This window comes from Quercus lobata, chromosome 4 (genome assembly GCF_001633185.2).
Source record: "Quercus lobata isolate SW786 chromosome 4, ValleyOak3.0 Primary Assembly, whole genome shotgun sequence".
NCBI lineage: Eukaryota > Viridiplantae > Streptophyta > Magnoliopsida > Fagales > Fagaceae > Quercus > Quercus lobata.
In genome coordinates this window covers 51,932,271-51,943,936 of record NC_044907.1, presented here as the reverse complement: position 1 = coordinate 51,943,936, position 11,666 = coordinate 51,932,271, and positions in this window count along the sequence as shown.

Sequence of the window (11,666 nt, the reverse complement as noted above, 5' to 3'; positions counted from 1 at the left end):
TAAGATGTCTTTAAATACTTCAAGAAATCTTGTTTCAAGATCAAGTATTGAAGTCTTCAAGTCTGTTCAAGAAAACAAGTTCAGAATGCAAAATCATTAAAGCTCGATAGCTGGCTCGATAGATACATCATAAACTTTACCTCACTTAACAAATTTAAAACCATAAAAAATAGGGAGAGAGGCTGACAGATCGTAGAGCACTTGTTGTTGTCTCTGTCATATAAAATAAATTTTATAACTAGCAAATGGGGAGAGAGAGAGAGAGAGAGAGAGAGAGAGCTAAACAGTAGTGGTGTGGTGTTTATGGGTATGCCAGAGCTTGAGAAAAACTTTGGTGGAAGATTAGAATTTTTTTGAGAAGATAATGGAAAATAGGATTAGGATGAGATTAGGATGAGATTTTCTTTTCTGGTGGGAGATGAGAATTTTTTGAGAAGATAATGGAAGATGGGATTAGGATTAAAAACTAGGGAGAGTAAAATTAGGGATTAGGCTTTTTGTTTTTTGAGGAAAAAAAAAAGGATTGGGAAGTTATGGTGTGATGCCCCAATTTGATTGATTGTGTGATGTGTGGGTGTGTGATGAGTCCCACATCAGGTATTTACTGGGTTGAACTGGGCTTTATTAACAATTATATGAAGCCTCAATTGTGACTAGTCCTTTTGAGGTATAGCGCAAATGTGGCTAGCGTTTTTCCTTGGCTCATTACTTATGGGATCAGAGCCGGCCCGGTAATCCCGTTTGGGCTCAGAAACACTACCCCACAAAGTGGGCCCTAATGAGGGTGTTAGGGATTTAAGTGGGGGAGATTGTGATACCCCAATTTGATTGATTGTGTGATGTATATGGGTGTGTGATGAGTCCCACATCGGGTATTTACTGGGTTGAACTGGGCTTTATTAACAACTACAAGGAGCCTCAATTGTGACTAGTCCTTTTGAGGTATAGCGCAGATGTGGCTAGCGCTTTTCCTTGGGTCGTTACATATGGTATCAGAGCCAGCCTTGTAATCCCATGTGGGCTTAGAGACACTACCCCACAAAGTAGACCCTAACGAGGACGTTAGGGATCTAAGTGGGGAAGACTGTGATGCCCCAATTTGATTGATTGTGTGATGTGTGGGTGTGTGATGAGTCCCACATCGGGTATTTACTGGGTTGAACTGGGCTTTATTAACAATTACATAGAGCCTCAATTGTGACTAGTCCTTTTGAGGTATAGCGCAGATGTGGCTAGCACTTTTCCTTGGGTTGTTACATATGGTGGAATGTTGGAGTTTTTCGTGTTCTATTTATTTATTTTAATTTGAACATGGGAGTGTTTGTTGGGATAATGGGACTGAAAATTTGTTATTTTTTTAATTTTTAATTTTATTTATTTTTGGTTAAGGGAAATGCAAACAGAACTAACTCACCTTATTAGTGAGTACAAAGTTAGAAGTCTTATTATACAAAACACTAACAACATCCATATTGACAAAATACAAAACATCAGGACTAGGAGGATTATCAAACACCAGAAACTCCTCAACCATGTTACTGTCCATTCTTGCAAGTGCATCAGTGCACCTATTCCCTTCCCTGAACACATGCACCACTCGGGTCTGGAGGAACCTGCTCAACAAGTATCTACAATCATTAAGAACAGGGAGATATGGTTTATTAGAACCACCTGTATATGTGATGAGGCTAACCACCACTTTAGCATCCAACTCCACAACCAACCTCTGAACTCCAATGCCTAAGGCTAGCTTCAATGCATCCCTTAAAGCCTAAAATTCCGCAACAAAACTGGAGCCATGCCCAATGAATCTCAAAAACCTTTGATCCATCTCCCATTATAGTCTCTAATTAGACCACCACCCCCTGCCTTACTTGGATTCCCCCTTGAAGCTCCATTTGTATTCAATTTAAACCACTCTTCAATTGGCTTATTCCATTTCACAAGTATGGAAGTTAACTGTTTCTTCCTCCTAGATTTTGCTATGCAATAAAAATACTCCCTTGCCTCATTAAGACAGGATCTATGAAGGTTCAAATTAAGAGGGACATTTTCAAACATAACTTTGATGCGGTGTTTCCAAATGCTCTAAACAGCAAGTGGAAAGATAGTTCCATGGAATAGAGATGTGATGGATTACTTTAGCATAGAGGAAACACGAGGGGCATGAATTTCAACCCAAAATTGTCGCGCAAAAATGCACTCTCTAAGCAAATGCTCTATTGACTCATCTTGCTCTTTACATATAAGGCATAGCTTGGTGCAATTGATACCTCTAGCAGCCAAAACCTCCCTGATTGGGATACTGTTATGCAAACATAACCATAAAAAGCTAACAATTTTTGGAAAAGTGTCCATCTTCCAAATCTAGTTTCCCTTAAAGGTATTACCAACCCCAACACCACCAATAATTTGAAGATAAGCCGAGTTAATAGTAAACACCCCATCCTTCATATGTTTCCACATAATTACATCCTTCTCATCACCGAATTCTTGGCATGAAACAGCTCTAATTTTATCCTTGATTATAGGTGGCAAAGAAAAGGATAAATTCTCCCAATTCCACTCATGATTATCTCGGATATTAGCTATAGCTAAATTCATGTCATTCCTTGTTAATGGCCCCTCAATGAGCTCCCTTAAGGATTGCCCTTTAATCCAATTATCAATCCACACACTTTTCCTTGAGCCATTTCCAACCCCCCAACAAATGCCCTTGACAAAGGTGGGGAAACCAAGCTTAATGGTAGACCAATTGGGAGAAGAAGGGAGAACATCCGGATTAGCAGCCCTCCTTCCGGAATTAGAGCAATACTTATTCAACAGAATCCTCGCCCAAACAGCCTCTTTTTCCAGATATATTCTCTAGTTCAATTTTTCCAAGAGCGCAATATTTTTTGCTCTAGCAGATTGGATCCCCAGATCCCCTTCATCTTTAGGCCTAATAATTTTTTCCCATCCTACTAGATGCATTCTCCGCTTCTCATTCGATAATCCCCAAAGGAAGTCTTTGCTGATTTTATCTAACTTATCACACAAGTGATTTGGGAGCGCAGCCCCTTGCATGACATAATTAGGAATTGCTAACATCACAGCCTTCACCAACACTGCCCTACCAACAAAGGATAAAAATTTAGCCTTCCACCCAGCTAACTTACTCATCACCCGATTAGCCACAAAGTTAAACTACCTTCTAGAAGCCCTTTTAGGTCTAAGGGGAAACCCAAAATATTTCCCAAAGTTGCTAGTTTCAAGCATACCCAAGCTTTCACACTCTTTCTTTTAGCTTAGGAGCAACATTAGAGGAAAAATAAATTCTTGACTTATCCGAACTAACCTTCTGCCAAGATTCTAAGCAAAAAGTACGCAAAACATCCAGGATGGCTTCACAAATTTCCCTATTAACTTTAGCAAACAATATAAGATTGTTTGCAAAAAAGAGGGGGGAAATATTTATATTCCCATTAGAGGCCTTAAGGGGAATCCAAGCTCTTTTAGAGCATTTCTCTTCAACAAGACTACCCAAGTATTCCATGCATAAAATAAACAAGTATGGCAACAGGGGATCACCTTGTCTTATGCCTCTAGATGGAGAGAAAGCATCAAGGGCATTCCCATTGACCAACACAAAGATTGTTGATGAAGAAACATAGCTCATGATCACCTTAATTATGCTGGAAGGAAAACGGAAATCTTGGGGGACTTTGTGGATGAAACTCCACTCTAATATGTCATAGGCCTTTCCTAGATCCACCTTGATAACCATATACCCCTCTCTGCCTTTCAAATTATCCATGAGCAATAATCACATTATCCACCCCTTTCCCCCCGGCACGAAAGTAGTTTGGATTGGGGAAATGAGATTGTTGAGCAATCGTCTAATCCTAGCCACTAAAATCTTGGAGATGATTTTGTACACTGAATTTCATAGGCTGATAGGTCTATAATTGGCTAGAGATTCCGGATATTGGCATTTAGGAATCAAAGTGATCAAGGTTTTATTCAAATGCTCCGGAATGACACCAAGGCCAAATTCTTTCTTAACTTCATCACAAATAGAATCTTTGACATCATGCCAAAAGTGATGAAAAAAACCAACATGTAATCCATCAGGCCTAGGTGCCTTGAAGGCTTTGAGAGCCCACAAGGCTTCCCTGATTTCCTCATCATCCACCACTCTTTCCAAATAGCACCTATCTTCCTCGGAAAGCACACAGCATGAAAATTCAGTAACAGGAGATTTAAGATAAACCACACTCATTTTAGAGGAATACAGTTTCATGAAACCAGATTGGATCATCTCCTTAATTGCTTCCTCATCTTGAATGCATTCCCCGACCCCAGTAACAAGACTTCTAATTTATTTCTCTGTCTATGCACCACAGTAGTGATGTGAAAGAAAGAAGAGTTACGATCTCAAAAAATAGCCCAATATTCCTCCCTTTGCAACATAATTAGAGCATGCTCTTCAATCAACTATTTTTCCAATCTGAGAAGGGATTCGCTAGGATTATTGGCAATAGTTTTTTTAACTCCCCCCAATCTGGCTAGAACTCTCCTTTTCCTTGCAAATAAATTGCCAAAAACTTCACTATTCCACTTTTGGGCTTTATTGGAGAAATCAAGTATGGCAGAAGAAGGGTTCTTCCCTTAAACCTAGCATCCTCCACCACCTTAGGAAATTGTGGATGAAGTAACCACATGGTATGGAACCGAAATGGTTTATTAAAGCAGTTGGGCCTCTTTCCCATAAGCTCAATTAAAACAGGACAATGATCAGAGTTGGACCTGGGAGATGGGTTACCAATGCTTCAGGATATAAAAGCCTCCAACTCAAGCTAGCAAAACATCTATCCAATCTTTCAATAATAAGGCTAGTAATTGTTCTTTTATTAGTCCAAGTAAACTTTGGTCTAGCAAAGCCCAAATCCAAAAAACTACAGTTATCTAAACAAGCCTTAAATTCCAAAGCCTTATTTAAATTTATCTCATTCCCTCCAAATTTATCCTCACTATTCAAAACCTCATTAAAATCACCAAGCATCAGCCAGGGATGGTTATGGAGTTTAGCAATTTCCAACAAATTTACCTAGACAATTCTTCTCTTAGTCAATCGTGGACTAGCAGAAATAGCTGAAATGAACCAGGAAAGGCTAGAAGAGGGTACCTTAATAGTGGCATGAATTTCTTGTTCTGTGGAAGCAAGCAATTCAATTTTGGCTTCATCCTTCATCCAAAGCACCCATAGGCCCCCTACGTAACCAGTTGTCTCAGTTGTGATAAAACCATCAAATGGTAGGTTAGCAATGATCCTCTCAGCCCTATCTCCACCCACTCTAGTCTCTATAATCACCATGATCGCCAGATTATGATTCACAGCCATCTCAAAAATCCTTCTTTTAAAATCAGGCTTTAACGCGCCCCTGTAATTCCACATTAAGACATTCGTTTGAGCAAACTGACCCAAAGGATATTCAATTGGATTAGGATTCATCAATGCTACATCCACCATGCTCCAACCTAGCCTCCTCACAAGATCCTTGGACGTTGTCCAGTCTAGTTTCCATACCATCATATACTTGAGGATCTCCATTGTGTCCTCTTTGCAACAAAGCAACATATCACATCTCTTGATCGGAACCAAAATTTGAATTAGCTTCAACATAGGATGATTCCCCATGTGTACTGAAGCCGACCCTCTGAAATTCATAATCCTCCTCTCTTGATTGATCCACCCTAATCTGTCGAAGTGAGGCATGATTGATGGCCTCCTTTGCCTACTCAAAGTCTCTGCTTTCTCCCAAGACAACAGGGCGGTGTCTGTGATAAACCTCCACCATGGGTTAGGCGTTTAAACCCAAGCCGGATGGTCCCATGCAAGGTTCCATGTTCTGTTGCCAATAGGAGTAATAAGGAATAAATTCTTCCAAGCATTGCTTAAGCCCGGTTCAAACCAACCCCGAGTGTCTGTTGGCATTGCCCTTATTTGGGCAATCATCTTGTCTGAAATCACCACTACACTGTTTCTGTACCAAATCACCCATCTTGACTGAGGGAGAGGCATCAATCCGAGAAAGCTTGTTTCCATTGGGTTCAGAGAGAAGCTTATCTAAAAGTGACGAGGTTAGATTGTTCAATGCCTTACTCCTAATTAAAGCTACCTGGCGTTTCAAGGTTTTGGAACTTTTAATCCTAAGGCTTTTAGCTATTTGAAATAGGAGCTTTGGGTTTGCTTCCGGATGGACCCTTCTTCAATACTTGCTTGCGAATCAGCCTGTAAATCCTTTCTACTATTTTTGTTGGTCAGCAAATCAAACTCCACAGTATCCATACTCTCATCTTGTACCTGATGCGTTACTTCCTCATGTGCCGAACCAGGCAGCATTGTTTCTTGGGTCTTAAAAGAAGATTTAGATGTCACATCTTCATCCACCAATTGGTATTTGATTTTACCACTATGCCCTTTAGTTCTAGAATTATCCTTAGTTGAGGTGGGTCTTCGTCCATTTCGGACCAAACTATGTTTCCTTGTGACTAACATCAAAGGCCCATAATTGGGATTTGGTTGAGAACCCTGGCCCACATCCTGGACTTTAGAGGCATCCCTAGGCTGACCAACATTCTGCCTTTTAGAAGCTTCTCCAACCTCTACACCCTTTTCATATGGCTTGATATTGTTGCAACAATTGCCTTGGGTATGACCCAGGTGACCACAACTGAAACATAAGGCAGAGATGCCTTCATATAGCACCACTTGCCTACACTTGCCAATTCTAACTACATTAATAAAGGGTTTCTCTAAGTCAACTTGAACACATAACCTTGCGTAACTCCCCCTAGTCCTTGAAGCAGAGTATGAGTCTATATGTAACACAAGGCCAATAACACTACCAATTTCTTTGAGCATTGACCTGTTATAGAACTTTATAAGGAGCTCTGAAAATCTGACCCAAACTACCATAGAGGACAGTTTAGCTTCTGAAGCTTTAAAATAAGGCTCCCAAAGTCTGATGGCTAGAAAATGGTCACCAACAAACCAAGGACCCCTTTTAAAACCTTGTCATAATCATCAACACAATTAAATCTAAAAGTTCACATAGTGTATAAAACACCCTTTAATGTTTAGACCCCCAATTACAAAACAACCAATTCAAGTTTTATGACAAACAACCAATTCAAGTTTTATGACAAACAACCAATTCAAGCTTTATGACAAACAATAAGTGTGCGGAAAATGAACACAAGCTATACACAGAATTGGTAAACAATCTAAGCAATTAAAATCACATCCACAAAAGAAAATAAAAGGCAAAGATTAAGGGAAGAGAGATGCAAACACAGGGACAACAAAACGATGTGTTATCGAAGAGGAAACCGAAGCCCTCAACGTACAACCTCTCCGCCGCCCTCCAAGCGGTAATTAATCCACTAGAAAATGTAGTTGGGATACATGAACAGTAATAGACCCTCTAAGCCTAATCTACCTAGTATACCTAAGCCCTCCAAGCTTCTTGCTCCAACGAGGTTGCGCCGAACCTTTTTCTTTTCTAGCTTACCGGATTCTGCTATAATCCATAGCATCCACCATCCTTGGCATCTTCCAATGCTTCCCAAAACTCTAAAAACACTCAACACTCTAAATGCGTGTGGGTAGTGTTTGGATAGAAATCTCCTCTCAATAGGTATGACAATGAGAGAGGGAATGAGAAGAGATTACAAAGATTTCTCTCTAAGAATGAGTAGCTCTCTCTAATTGGGTGGGTGTCTTGAAAAAACCTCTCTTAGGGTTTTTCTTTCTGAATAGCCACACATATTTTGTGGGAATGAGGGGTATTTATACTGGTGTGAGAATGAAATGCGAAGAGTTAATTTTTCCAAAGCAGTGTTGGCTGACGACTTGACCTTGCGACTTGACTGAGTCGTGAGTTCAAGCCGCGAGCTAACTGAGTGGCCAATTTGGATTTTTGTCCTGTAGTGCTCTAGCTGGCATGACTGTTCAACTCCCCCGCATGCTCTGCACGTGTGCAACTTTTGGTGACTTGCAAGCCGTGGTCCTCCTACGAGATCCAGCCTTGAGTCATGAGTATTTCTTCACACTCTCTCACACACTACCCTTACATGATTCCTACCTAAATACAGGGTTTCTAAGTGCTATATTACAAGCAAATTTGTCATAGAATAAAGCCAACATGTGGTTGATTAAATTCAACCTTAAAAAATCTAATTAAGAACAAATCCCTTCCCAGATGGATGCAATCCAATTTAGCTGTAGGTTTCCATAAAGTATTGATTTTAAAAGTGAGGTAGTTGTAGCCAACAGTTCTACCAAACACTTTTACTATCAATGCCTTGGACCAAGGTTCCCTAATGGGCAACAGAGACTCTTTGGACAACTTTTCATCAACCATACCTTTAGTAAGAGGTTCCAGCTCATAATCTGAATCCTCAACATCATCTCTGACTAAGTCAAATTAGAATGCTTGCTCATAAGCATGAAGAATATCTCCCAAAAGAGTATCCTTATAACTAATAGGTACACGAGGCTAAAAGGATTGCCTGGCACCCGTCCTTTCTTTAAATTTCTTGACACTTTATCCAAGCACATCTTCTTCTTCAATCGAGTGAGGAGGTCCCAAGGAAAACTCCAAGTTCATACTCTCATAGTCCATTGTTTATTCTCCTCTACAGAAACATTGTTCACGACACTATCTCTAGCTCCACAACTTTCATCCCCCTTTTTATTAGTTCTAAGATTTTTTTTTTTTAATTTTTTTTTCAATGTTAACGTGGGAGTGTATTTTGGTTTTGGGGGATTATTATTATTATTTTTTTTTTTGTTTAATTTGAACCTTGGAGTGTCTATTTCTTTATTTTATTTATTTTTTATTTTTTTGGCTTTGGGGATTAGAAAATTTTTTGTGCTAAATTTTTTAGGTTTTGGAATTTTGGCACCAAAAAAAAAAAACAAAAAGTTCCTTATTGTAGCATTTTAATAAAAGCCTTTTAAAAAATGCTTCAAAATCCAAATAAATTAGCAATAATCACTCTCATAAATGCTGCAATATATCTCTTTCAGTGGTGTTTTAAGAAAATGTTATAATGTCACTATCTATTGAAGCATTTTTTTAAAATGCAGCAAACCAAACAATGCAAAACTCCACATTTTTTATAGTGAGTATGATTATGCACAGCCAAATATGGCTATGCACTATAGTTCAAAGGTTAAAAAAATTAAAAATTAAAAGTTTTACATTCACACTAGTTAGAATATTTTAATAATTTCCTTTTTTTTTCCTCCTCTCTTATTTCTGCCTGTTGCTCCTCTCTCCTCACTCTTCATTTTGTCCCGTTGCAAGCTCCTCTTACTCCACTGGTTGTCGACCCAAGCCCTACCTAGCACCAACTAAAGCCCAAGCCCAGCGTTGACCCTCACTCTCTTCATTCTCTGCCTCTCTCTCTCTCTCTACTATCTCATTTATCCTCTACTTTGTCTCTCAACCTTTCTCTGCCTCAAGCATAAGGACCATCTCTCTTCAACCTTGTTGCAGTTGCTGACCACCACCAACACCAAGACCCACGATTGCAGAGCAAGCCACCCATTACTCATAATCATCGTCTCTTCCTCCCTGTGACTAACAAAACGGCGTTCTCACTGGTGCTGGGTTTTGGTTTTGTCGCCATGACTGACAAAACGGCGTTGTCACTGTGACCGATAAATCATTGTCTCTTCCTTGCCATTAATGGGTTTTGATTTTGAATTTTTCTAGTTGATGGGTTCTCTTGATGGGTTTTATTTTGTTTTATTTTATTTTTTGATGAAAGAGTTTTGATTTTGTTGATATTTGATGAATGGGTTTTGTTGATGGTTGTTGGGTTTGTGCCTTTGTGGTGGTTGATGGTTGCAGGGTTTGTGGTGGTGGATCAATTTGTATTGGTTGGTGGTGGCTAGTGGCTGGGTTAGTGGTGGTGGATCAGTTTCTAGTGGTTATAGTGGGTGATGGCACTGGTAAGTGGTTGTGGGTTGAAGGGAGGGAGAAGATTGAGAGATATAGATGAAGAGAGAGAAAAAATAATAAATAAATGAATAGTGTTTAACTTTGATGTAAAAATAAGACCATTGATGTGAAGCAAGTTGTAAAATGGTAAGTTAAAATGGAAAAAGTGACTTTTTGTGGTGTCAAATAGCTAAAACTTTGCCTCCACTAATGTGTATGCTTTTAATGATGAAATGTAGTTGGAGATCTTTCTATTGAGATCTGGGGTGGCTTTACCTTGAATTCAAGGTGTTCACTTGGGAAAAAGTGAAAAAAAAAAATATACTTGCAAAAAAATATATTATATAAATAATTATTTTTAAACTATCCTATTTTGTTTAATGTAAAAGGAAATGTTGACAATTTGGATTTGAAAATCTCAATAATTTAGATGCATCAAAAATAATATTAACCACCTAAATATAAATCTTAAACCCTTAAACAAAATAAAAAATAAAAGTCCAAATAATAGCAAAAATATATTAAACAATAACAAAATTAGGCCAAACAACAACAAAATATTCAACAAAAATCTCATTAAAAAAAAAAAAAAAGACACCCTTAATCATTCAGATTTGTAGCAGCATATTCAAATCATTACATAAAAATGATCCCTAATTTCATTTCATTTCATAAATAAATGAAGTTTTTAAGAGTTAGTACTACTCTAAAATTATAGATAGGATATAAAGAATTATACTTTTTACTGTACAAATGCATGCAGTCCTTTGCCAAAAGAAAGAAAAAAAAAAGCACAAGTTTCGACCCTAAAACCATCGATCCATTGACTATCATAACTGCACAATTTTCTTTTAATTTGTGTCACCTCATCATTATTTAGAAACAAATAATTTGTTTTTGAGATAAAAAACAAATAATTGACAATCATTGTTTTGATTTTTTTTTAAAGAAAGTTTCAACTTATGGCTTCCGTTCCTTTGATAATTCTTTATCATTAGACCAAGATATCAATCGGTTTTTGATTGATCTCTTATTCAACCATTAAAGACTTTACCAATTGAGATAAATTAATTATGCAAAGGTAAAATGTCATGTATTAATTTATTTATAAATAGCGTGATTGGTGACCTTGTAATTGGGGCTTTGGACCAACAAGACTCTATTATGCAAAGTCTATTTAGTTAAAGTAAGCCCTCCCCCACTAATGAAGTGTTGGTGTTCCTTATATTTCATTAAAATAAATTCTTAGCATAGAAGCGCTATGGTTAAACCCAAATAAGAAAATCACATTAGTTGACCCCTCCTAACCTTTTTCTTTTTTGTTATTTACCCAAAAAAAATCATTACAAATAACTAGAACTTATAGAGGTCAATGTTACTCTAAAATTCATAGTATATATAAAGAATAATATTGTTAGAAATTTATGTTTGTTCTATTTAGACCCCTTAAACCAAATTGTTTAACCCAATATATTAGCCAAGTGATTGCTTAGGCTAATTATTCAAATCTAGGTTAAAAAATAATAAATCATATTAAGCAAAGCAGTAGAAAAGTAAATAACACTACGATATGATGACCCAAGAAAACCGATGAAATGAACCATTTCAAGGTAAGAACTTGGGGGGGATTTGACCCAGCAATCATCAAGGTAAAGAAAATTCACTATAAGA